General features: G+C 40.8%; 1 long non-coding RNA gene across 1 annotated transcript; it reads left to right on the forward strand.

Annotated features, from left to right (window-relative positions):
- Positions 1-1,251: 1,251 nt before the first annotated feature.
- Positions 1,252-10,796, forward strand: LOC124866164. Its single transcript, XR_007037736.1, has 5 exons — positions 1,252-1,485; positions 2,266-2,529; positions 7,783-7,991; positions 10,472-10,591; positions 10,664-10,796. It is a non-coding gene; the product is annotated as an uncharacterized LOC124866164 (long non-coding RNA).
- Positions 10,797-11,083: the final 287 nt, after the last annotated feature.

An 11,083-nucleotide genomic window follows, 5' to 3' on the forward strand; every position in this document is an offset into this window, starting at 1 on the left:
TCAGGTCTTCATGGTAAAATAGCTGCTAGGAAACCACTGCTGAGGACAGGCAACAAACAGAAGAGACTTGTTTGGGCTAAAGAACACAAGCAATGGACATTAGTCCAGTGGAAATCTGTGCTTTGGTGTGATGAGTCCAAGTTTGAGATCTTTGGTTCCAACCACCGTGTCTTTGTGCGGTGCAGAAGAGGTGAACGGATAGACACTACATGCCTGGTTCCCACCGTGAAGCATGGAGGAGGAGGTGTGATGGTGAGGGGGTGCTTTGCTGGTGACACTGTTGGGGATTTATTCAAAATTGAAGGCATACTGAACCAGCATGGCTACCACAGCATCTTGCAGCAACAAGCTATTCCATCCGGTTTGCGTTTAGTTGGACCATCATTTATTTTTCAACAGGGCAATGACCCCAAACACACCTCCAGGCTGTGTAAGGGCTATTTGACCAAGATGGAGAGTGATGGGGTGCTGCGCCAGATGACCTGGCCTCCACAGTCACCGGACCTGAACCCAATTGAGATGGTTTGGGGTGAGCTGGCTCGCTGTGTGAAGGCAAAAGGGCCAACAAGTGCTAAGCATCTCTGGGAACTCCTTCAAGACTGTTGGAAAACCATTTCAGGTGACTACCTCTTGAAGCTCATCAACAGAATGCCAAGAGTGTGCGGAGCAGTAATGAAAGCAAATGGTGGCTACTTTGAAGAACCTAGAATATAAGACATATTTTCAGTTGTTTCACACTTTTTTGTTCAGTATATAATTTCACATGTTAAGTCATAGTTTTGATGCCTTCAGTGTGAAGATACAATATTCATAATCATGAAAAGAAAGACAACTCTTTGAATGAGAAGGTGTGTCCAAACCTTTGGTCTGTACTGTGTGTATATATATATATATATATATATATATATATATATATATATATATATATACCGTAAATTCCGGTACCTGATTAAAAGCCGCATGCTCTAATTTTAGAAAGAAAACCAATTTTGTACTTGTACAGCCCACACCTGATGTTAAGCCGCGGGTGTCCCACGTTGTAATACGATTTACACAGAGAGATATTACACGTGAGGAATTGTTAACGTTTAACGTTTTCTGTATGGTAATATAAACAAATGCAAATTGCAAATGCTTTTTTTCAAACAGTGGCTAACACGGCTACCTTTAAATATACGTACGTTATCAGTGACACACAAATTTCGTTGCTAATGCTTTTTAACTGAACAGTGCACTGACAACATTCCAATATCTCCTAACTGATAAACACTGCAGCCTACCAGGTCAAAAGTAATGGATCGCCTTCTACATCTTCTTCCTGCGCACTGAAACCATCAAAGTCCTGTTCTTCAGTGTCCGAATTGAACAGCCTCAAGATGTCATCAGCCTCTTCGTTGACGTTCTCACTTGAGCGCACCTGTTCCCCTTAATCACGCAGCAGTCAAGCCTTTCGAAACCTGTTGGTGATTTTCCATGTTGATGAAGGTGAATATAACTGACTGATTTACAATACCGGTAATTGAATTGTGAAAGTGCTCTTGATTTATCGCACAATTTCATTGGACCTCTGTGAACTACTCATCAATCTGATTGGTCTACTGTTACCAGGCAAAATGTTTTTGGCGGCATGAAAGAAAACATAAATTAGCCGCACTGTTGTATAGGCCGCAGTGTTCAAAGTGTGGGAAAAAAGTAGTGGTTTATAATCCGGAATTCACGGTACAGAAATTCTACATAATAACATAGAAAAATGTTGCCCATAAAACTGTTTTGAGGTGGAAAAAATTGTTAAGCTGTTCCAGTACAAACTGGCTTTATTTGATTATCCATAGATGACATTTAATTCTTTAGCAAGAAGAAGGTTGTTGTTTTATGTCAAGACACCAGAGGCTATAGATGACGTAGGATGGAAAAAAATCTATCTCTGACTGCATCTTTGTTTGAGCAGTTGACATTTGAACAGCAGAGGCTGATTTAAATGTACACTCGTCATGCTAAGCATTAAAACAGATTAGTTGTACATGAGTTACATAAATGATAAAGCTCTGAGCATTGCAACAATGTAAAACATGCTATAGCATTTCAACCAAGACCTTCTATCTACACGGTATACTGGGGCTGCAGCCTCAGTGGTCCTGCAGTCTCTACAAATGTCAGGCCATGGAGCTGAGTGCAGGTATTGTGTGCTGTGTGAGTGTTGCCCAGAAACATGATGTGCGCTAAACTTGTTTAAACCTTTACTGTTTCTCCTGTGTGCTGCTCTAGAGTCTCCTGATTCTGTGGTCATTATGACAGAATGATCCGACAGAATGGCGCATTTCCAGAACATTTTCACTTAACAAGGCATCTTGCTCGGCCAGCATAACTCTGCACTTCAGTCCCTAGAACAACATCAGGCATTCACAACCCAAACCTTGGTGGAGATCATCCGGACAATCCGGAACCATTGCTTGATGACGACACCCAGCCCATCCACAGCTCCTCCTGCCATCTGTCCTAACCTGGTTCCTAATCAGACCATCTATCGAGGTATTTCACCACCTACACCTGAACCATTTTTTTGGGGACCTAGAAAAATGTAAGGGGTTTTTACTCCAGTGCACATTGGTGTTCCAGCAAGACAGAAGTTATTTTCCAGACGATAGTAGCAACGTTGCTTATATTGTAGGCCTCCTTAGAGGCAAGGCTTTAAGATGGGCTGAAACCCTAATTGATGAAGTGACCATTCAACACTTCACTTTAACCACCTTTTTGGATTTATTTAAAAAGACATTTACACTGAAGCACAGTGATAAGACCTTGACCCAAAAACTATGGCACCTTCAGCTTCGCCAGCATTCCGTAGCTGAGATGACCATCGATTTCAGAACACTAGCTGCTGAATCAGGGTGGAATGAGCCAGAACCTAAAGGGTGTTTTTCATAATGCACTTGACGAAAGATAAAAGATGAATTAGCCAGCCGTGAGAAACTTGAGACTCAGGATGATCTAATAAATTTGTCTATTTGTAAAGACAATAGTCTCAGAGAGAGATAGTGGGAGAAGAATCAGTCCAAGAAGGAACAATCATATTTCCAGACTGTCCCCTCTTCTTCCGCACCTGAGAGAGAATGTGCAACTCATTCACCTCAGACCGAACCCATGCAACTGGGTCGAACCAGTTTTACCCCTGCTGAAAGAGCTCGATGCCTTTCTCCTGGAGATGTCTGTATTGTGGTGAATTGGACATTTCCAGATTCCAGATTGCCCCATTCGCCCAAGAGAGAGCTCCTTAAGTGGAAACGGGGGTGATTTGTTGAAGTTGCTTGACCCGTCAGTTCCCCCTCTGCTACTGACAAGTCAAGCAGCTTCAACAAATCACCCCCATTTCCACTTAAGAACTCTCATTTGTTTCGAACAAGACCAGTTTCCAGTCCAGGCTCTTATTGACTCAGGAGCAGAACAAAACTTGATCAGTTCTGAATTAGTGGGGAAATTAAAGATTCCCACTACCAGTTTAACTAAATCATTAAAAGTTTCAGCCTTAGATGGTTGCCCGTTAATAACAGTCATTCATAAAACTCATCCTCTTCACCTGATATCCTCTGGCAACCATCATGAAGAGATTTATTTTTTCATGTTTCCTATCAAAGAAACCCACATAGTTCTGGGTCATCCCTGGCTAAAGCTCCATAACCTTCATTTAAACTGAGTCGAGTCCCATATTGAGACGTGGAGCAAGTTTTGTTATTCCTCTTGCCTTCATTCTGCTGCCGTATCCTGTCCTGTTTTCCCTGAAAACCCTGAGCAACCATCAGGTCTTAGTTATGTTCTCCCATCGTACCATGATCTAAAAAGGGTTTCCAGAAAGATAGAGCCCTGTCTCTTCCCCCTCATCATCCCTATGATTGTGGAATTGACCTGCTTCCTGGAGCCCCATTACCTTCAGGTCAATTCTACAACCTGTCCGATGCTGAACAAGAGACTATGACCAACTCCATTAACGACTCACTTAAAGCAGGCATAATAAGACCCTCTGCTTCTCCTGTTGGTGCCATATTCTTCTTTGTTAAGAAGAAAGACAACACTCTGAGACCTTATATTGATTATGGAGGATTGAACCAGATCACCATTTAAAATAAGTATCCACTTCCTCTCCTGGCCTTTGCTCTGGAAACTGTCCGGCATTCCACAATCTTTACAAACTCGATCTCCGTAACACCTGGATCGGATTAAGGAAGGAGATGAATGGAAAACAGCATTCAAACCCCCCCTGGGACACTTTGAATGCTTGTTCATGCCATTTGGCCTAACCAACACACCAGCAATCTTCCAAGCCATGGTAAATGACGTACTCAGAGACTTCATCAATGTTTTTATATTTGTATATTTGGATGACATCCTTATCTTTTCTAGAGATCTGGTGTCACACACTGGCCATGTCAGACAGGTCCTTCAGAGACTTTTGGAGAACCGCCTTTTCGTTAAAGCCAAAAAGTGCAAGTTTCACGTACCCACCATAACATTCCACGGTTTCATCTTAAAGGGTGGACAGGTCAAGGTGGATCCCAGCAAGATCAAAGCTGTGGCAGAGTGCCCCACATCCACAACGAAAAAGGAACTTTAAATATTCCTGGGTTTCGCCAGCGTCTACTGATGTTTCATCAGAAATTACAGTCTCCTCGCCTCTCCCCTAAACGCTCTCGCATCCACCAAAGTACCTTTTCACTGTAACCCCGATGCAGAAAAGGCTTTCCAGACTCTCAAAGAGAGATTTTCTTCCTCCCCCATCCTGGTTCACCCTGATCCCAAACTCCAGTTTATTTTAGAGGTCGACGCCTCCAATACTGGGGTTGGAGCCGTCCTCTCCCAGAGATCTGGTCAAATGTGTATGTTTGCAGTTAAAAGATGTAAAGATCCACTGGTTGCTGCCATCTCCGAACAAACAATTGAAGAACAAGACTAAGTGAAACACAAACTCCATTCCCTAAAAGGTTAATGAGCTTAAAAACTTTAGCCAGGTTTACTTTTTCCAGTTTTGCTATCAATTATGTATAAGAGTATACCATTAAATTTTTAAAAGATGTATACAAACTCAACCAGAGACAGGGATTGAAGAAAACGGTTGGCTCAGCTTTTACACATTTATGTTTGCCTGAGTTCTTTTTAACAATTTACAAAACATATATGCATTATAAATTATTAAAGCTCCAGCTTTTAAAAAATAAATGCTCTGTTTTAAAAGTTATACATTCATATTCTACAGATGTTTACCAAGTGCAGACTCCTAATACTAGCTGATGTGTGAATGCATGATGAACCCTGAAAAGGTCATCAGTCATTTCCAACGCTGATACACAAAGCACACCCTCAATCCAGTTAATAAGGCACCAAATGTAACTAAAACAGCACTCAATTAACTTCCGCATTATTGGTCTTCCTGCATAAAGAAACAGGTTAATAGATTTACATTCAACTTCCAAAAACCTAATTAGTGTGAACATTTGCTTTTCTCAACTACATACACATCAGACAGCACTCGGCACAAACATACAGAAATAGAAGTGCTGGAACACAAGATAGGAGGGGCAGAGAAGATGCCTGAGTGAGTGTGTGATGTTAAGGGAGCGGAGTCATTCTGAGCATTTGCTGCTATCTCACAGCCTATTCCCTTACATTATACTCCCAAGATCCAGCCACACGTTATGTAAAAGATGTTCGCTTTTTGAAAGATCAACAGACTAGACCCTTGATGACATTAATAAGGAGTCGGTAGCTGAAGAAGAGACACAGCAGCAGGAGGAGGGAAGGAAACCAGTTGTTCTGTTGATGTTTGTGCTGCTACAGTGCCCCGGGTGGTCAATCAGCGAACATTTTGTTATTTCCTGTTATAGGAGTGTTGCAGGGGAGCAATGGCGATGCAGTCATTTATACATGAGTCTGAAGCCTCAGTTAGCATAATTGCAGAATAAAATAATATCACTAGTGAGCACAAAGAACTTTGCCATTACGTGCATTGCAATACAAAAGATGAACATGTTTTCTTTCCAAATGTTTAGGTTTCAAGCCTTCTTTACATTAGCTGTATTTTGCACACAGAAGAGAGAAAGCATCTAAATTCAATAGTTTGGTAGGTGCTTTTTAACAAACTTATTAGCAAATTTTGAGAATTATTTTTATATATAAAAGTTCACAATGCAGGCATTTCTACAGTGGTCAGGCTTGAAATATAGAATCCACAGCAACCAAAAAATAGATTTTTTGCAAAGGAACCCTGCACACACCATGAGGTTGAAAGGCTCATATTGTTAATATTTGCTGCAAAAAAACACCAATGATTATGAGTTTCATTGTATGAGTCATTCCAAGTTAAATTTTCCTCCCTGTAGGCTGTGAACATCCAGCTCCTCATTTTCACAGTGAGAAAAATCACAGCAGCTGATGCTTCTGCACAAATACAGTGCATCTGTTGGTAGCTCATTTCCATGCGGCTCTTTGGATTGGGGAGATCCGATGGTCTAAATGGGTTTTATGAGAGCAAACTTGATTTCATGCTGAAATCTTATGTGCAAATGTAAAGCCTAATAGCACATATAATGGCTTGTACACTTTTAAAACAGCTCATTTACTGAAGCCATGTTTGCAAATGCTCACATTTACTGATTTCTGTATGTTTGCAGGGAAATATGAGATTGCATTCCTGTGGAGTACATTTCTTATGCTGGTGAAGCATTTGTGTTGAACAACTACAGAACCTTTTTTCTCTTAGTCTTTCATCAATCGAACCTCACCTTTGAATGCTACGAGTGAGAAATGACCCACTGTGCTGCATAAGGGACATGTGGTGGTATTAAAAACATGCAGAGCCTTGCAGAGCTGCACTGTCTGTTCATACCATACTGGGCTTGCTATAATGTTACTTATCTGACAAAGGGATTAGTGTTCAGCAGAGCAAAAACACCATTTAGCCATGGTCAGCTGGGAGGGTGCTAGAAACCCCTGTGTGATGCATTGGCTTTGTGATCTCTCAGCAAATGAAGGCAAACAGGGGAGGTGTGAATTTGCATCATTACTACAACATGCTTTCACTGGAAAAAACAGTATGGATAGAAAAGGAACAGTGCAGTGCAGTGGTTTAACTTAAAATTCTTCGTTGTCCACGATGACAGAACTGAACCTCAAATGTATTCCTTATCTATTTGTATTATTTTCCACCCATTTTCTATACCCACCTATTCCTTGCTGGATCATATAAAGTCTGGTGCCTATCTCCCAAAGTCAAGTCAAAGTAAATTGACAGGGCAAGGAGAGGATTATTCAGAGAAACAGATGGTAACGCACCTCTGAGGAAGCTGCAAAAATCCACAGCTCAGGTGGAACAATCTGTTGACAGGAACACTGCTGGTTATGTGCCCCATAAATCTGGCTTTCATTAAAGAGTGGAATGAAGAAGGGCATCATAAGGTGTCATGTTGGCATCTTGTGAGAACCTTGTGCAGGCAACAATTACGGACAAAAGAGGGAAGTTTAAATTATTTATTTGTACAAGCAAGGAAGTAAATCTTTCCTCGGGGTTCAGGAACGGGGGTCCAGGACAGCAGTGAGGAAGAGAGGGTAAGTGGTTACTGGATAAAATTGATTGCGTTTGATAACTGATGAAGATGATAAAGATGAGTCATTGGTTCTTACTGTTTTTGGAAATGGTGGAGTTCCAGGAGGGAGGTGAGTATATTCTCAGGAACTGAGGTTGGCAGGTTGTGGTGACAGTGCACGTTGGAACAGATCCTTTGTTCTTTGTTTCAGGAGAAGATGGAAATGACGGTGGAGTTTTAGAGGGTGGGGAGGCAAGTGGTGACCGTGGAATTGTGGAGGAGTCCAGACAGTAAATCCAGGTGAGCAGCCAGAGTAATGGTGAGGAGATTAACGGAGGAAATCTTGGAACGAGTTCTGACGACAAGAAGGCAGTGGACTGAGATCCAGGAGCAACTGTGGACTGGAAGCACAAGTTTTCTGTAAGGAGGACGGTAAAGCAGAGACAGACTAGCTTACTGTACAGTTGCAAGGGAGCATAGGAATAGCACAAGCAGCAAATTATTACCACTCAGTAAGTGGATTGCAAGGTATGCAGGTCACACCTTGCAATCGAAAGAGGTGAAACATACACACACACAAACCTGAACATAGTCCTGCAGATCTGACATAAGGAGTCTCATTTGCAGTTTTCCGCAAGCAATTTAAGAAACACAGCAAATGTGGGAAAGAAGGTGCTCTTCCACAAATTGAATGTTTCGGTCTACATTCCTAACAGTACGAATCACTCAAAGCAGACCATGTTTCCACCATGAAACCTAGTGGTAGAAGCATCATATTGTTTAATGTGTAAAAATGGTTCAGTCAAAGTTCATATCAAATCCAACTTAGAATCTGTGGCTAAATTTAAAAGTTGACGTTCATAGATGCTCTCCCCCAATTTGACTGAGCTTAAAATATTTTGCAATGCTGGAAGAGATAAAAGGTAGTTCTACACACTATAGACTCATGTAGCTAAACACAAATACATGCTACATTTTTCACATTTTTATTTGTGAAAACATTTGTAAAATCAAGCTTCATTTCCCTTCTACTCCATAATTATGTACGCCTTTGTGATTGTCTGTAAAAACCTAATAAACTACACTGAATTATTAGTTGCACTTCAAAAGTTCAAAGTTCAATGAGACAGTTTAATAGGGTATGGATACTTTAGCAGGGCACTGTATGAGTGCAACTGTTTTTCTATGTGGTCTAAAACATTGGAGCTATCTGTACTAATTTGGTCAGACTTTGTGGGATAATTATGTGGGGCCAATTTGCTAAATTATGAGTTTTTGGAGTGTTTAGACTTTTCTTTTTATTTGAGTCGGTTTTTTATCACATCTCACCAAATAATAACCTATTATCTGTTATTGCTTTTAAGTTAAAATCAAACTTGGCCCCCTCACCCAGATTCCACCAAATCTGTAGAGTGGTTAGTGGTGGTGATGGTTTTTGACAGAAAACAAATTCTACATAAAGTCTCAAGCAATCTTAGGCCGGCCATGATGTTAAACATCTGTTTTGTATTAAAATTAGGCTTTTAGTGATGTTGAGGTAATGCACTGCCTCTGTAGTGGGTTATCAGCACACACAGAGCAGTAAAGACATGTCTGTTAAAAACAGATTTGCTTTAGATTAGAGGCTTCATTAACACATCTGACCAACATCAATAAAGAAAGATAACGGTAAAATACATTACTGCTTTGCAATATAAGAATACTACAGAGAACACACATTTAACAGAAAAAAACAAATAAACCAAGTAATCTATGCTACATTTAAATTCAAAGTAAATAATGTCTTTAGAGATTTTCAAATTCAGAACTGTATTAGAAAATGATGCAGTATTATTAATTCTCTTTTCTTTAACACATATAGAAGTTGTTTAGGTTGAAGTTATAGTTGCAGTGATCTGCTGAGCCTCCTCAGAAAGCATTATGTTCACAGAAACTGTCAGCTTCCATCTTTAAAAAGACAGTTAGAAGGTTAATCTGTGAATATCTTGGACAGGCCCTCCAAATTAAATGAACAAACATTTTTTTTTAGGTGTTTAATTCCAGCGTTTAACATTTAGGCTACTCTGGAGAGCAACATATTATTCAGTCTAATGGTCCCAATTGAGACCACTCTTGAATGATTTGGGGAAAAAAAAGGAAGACACATAAAGGCGCTGTGTTCTTACAGAAAAAAAAAGTTGATTATGCCTACTGTCAGTCCCAGCCCTGTACTAACCTGAACTGGAAAGGCTGAGTGCTAAAAGGGTGGTTGGTGAATAAATTAGGCCAAATGTATAGAACGAACCTGTTCCAATTGTGATCAGCACTGTTGCTCTATAGCTACATCTGAATCACAGCTGTGTGATGTTTGTATTTTCTCTCAGGGTATTAGAGGGAGTATTCTTACCACTGTCCAACACTATTCATGTTAGGGTTCCCTGGTGAGCCTAAATTGTCTTTTGGTTTGTATGTATTATTACCTCTTTGCCATCTCTCTGTTTTGGCTCTCCAATGACAGCTGGGAGATCCAGCCCATCAAACAGCCTTGAACAGGATTACTAAGCAATAGCAAATGGGGGAAAGACGAAACCAAACCCACAATGCTACCCTGTTGTTCATTTTACTTTTTCATACAATCCTCAGTTAACTCTGAGATGTTTTGGTCTCTCCATACACTCAAATGTGTAATACAGGAAAACAGTACATAAGCTGAAAAAAAAGTTTTCTGCATTATTTTCATTGATTAAAAAATAACTATTTAAATATATAAAAATAAAAAAGAACTATCAATGTTTGATAGAGCCGCACTTCTCTACAAAAAAATGAAAAAGTCCTACATTTCAATAGAAAAAATGTGTCGGAGTTCTGGGAGTTTTTCTGTTCACCTGTTTTGCCTGCTACTAACCACACCCAACCTCTAGATGACACCAGACGCACGGTAGGAGCTGAGCTCCCAGGTGTTCTCCATCAGCCTCATCAGGAGAGGAGCATAAGAACCCAACGCTGCCAACACTCCAGTGCCTGAGTGTTAACCTACAGTGGTAACTAGCTGGCCAAAACAGAGCTCGCTGTGATTATTCTGAGTACTTACCTTCTCGTGTCCTCCTTCCTAGGCTACCTCCAGTCCTGAGCTTCTGTATCCAGTCTGCTTATGCAGAGAACCCAGGTCAGCTCTTTGCAAGAGAACTTCACGGATTATCTTCTCAGTTGGCTGCATTCTGATTTCCAGGCTCCTCAGGCTTCCTGCGAACGAACCTAGCTCACCCTCAACTGGGCTCCCCCTCCAAGATAGCCCACCTGGTGCCACCTCTATCTCAAGAGCAAGAAAGGCAAGATTACCTGGACCACTCACTTACTGGACACACTCCCAGAGTTTCCATCCATCTTTCTCCCCATGGTTGATCTTCAAGTCACCACCTGTAAGCGAAATATATCAAGATCAACAATCCTGAATTATGTCTGCCACTTACCATTGATCCTTCTCCATACAGCCGCGAGTTCCTTGCTTTCCAGCATTCAAATACTTCATAATA

This window comes from Girardinichthys multiradiatus, chromosome 3 (genome assembly GCF_021462225.1).
Source record: "Girardinichthys multiradiatus isolate DD_20200921_A chromosome 3, DD_fGirMul_XY1, whole genome shotgun sequence".
Classification (NCBI taxonomy): Eukaryota; Metazoa; Chordata; class Actinopteri; order Cyprinodontiformes; family Goodeidae; genus Girardinichthys; species Girardinichthys multiradiatus.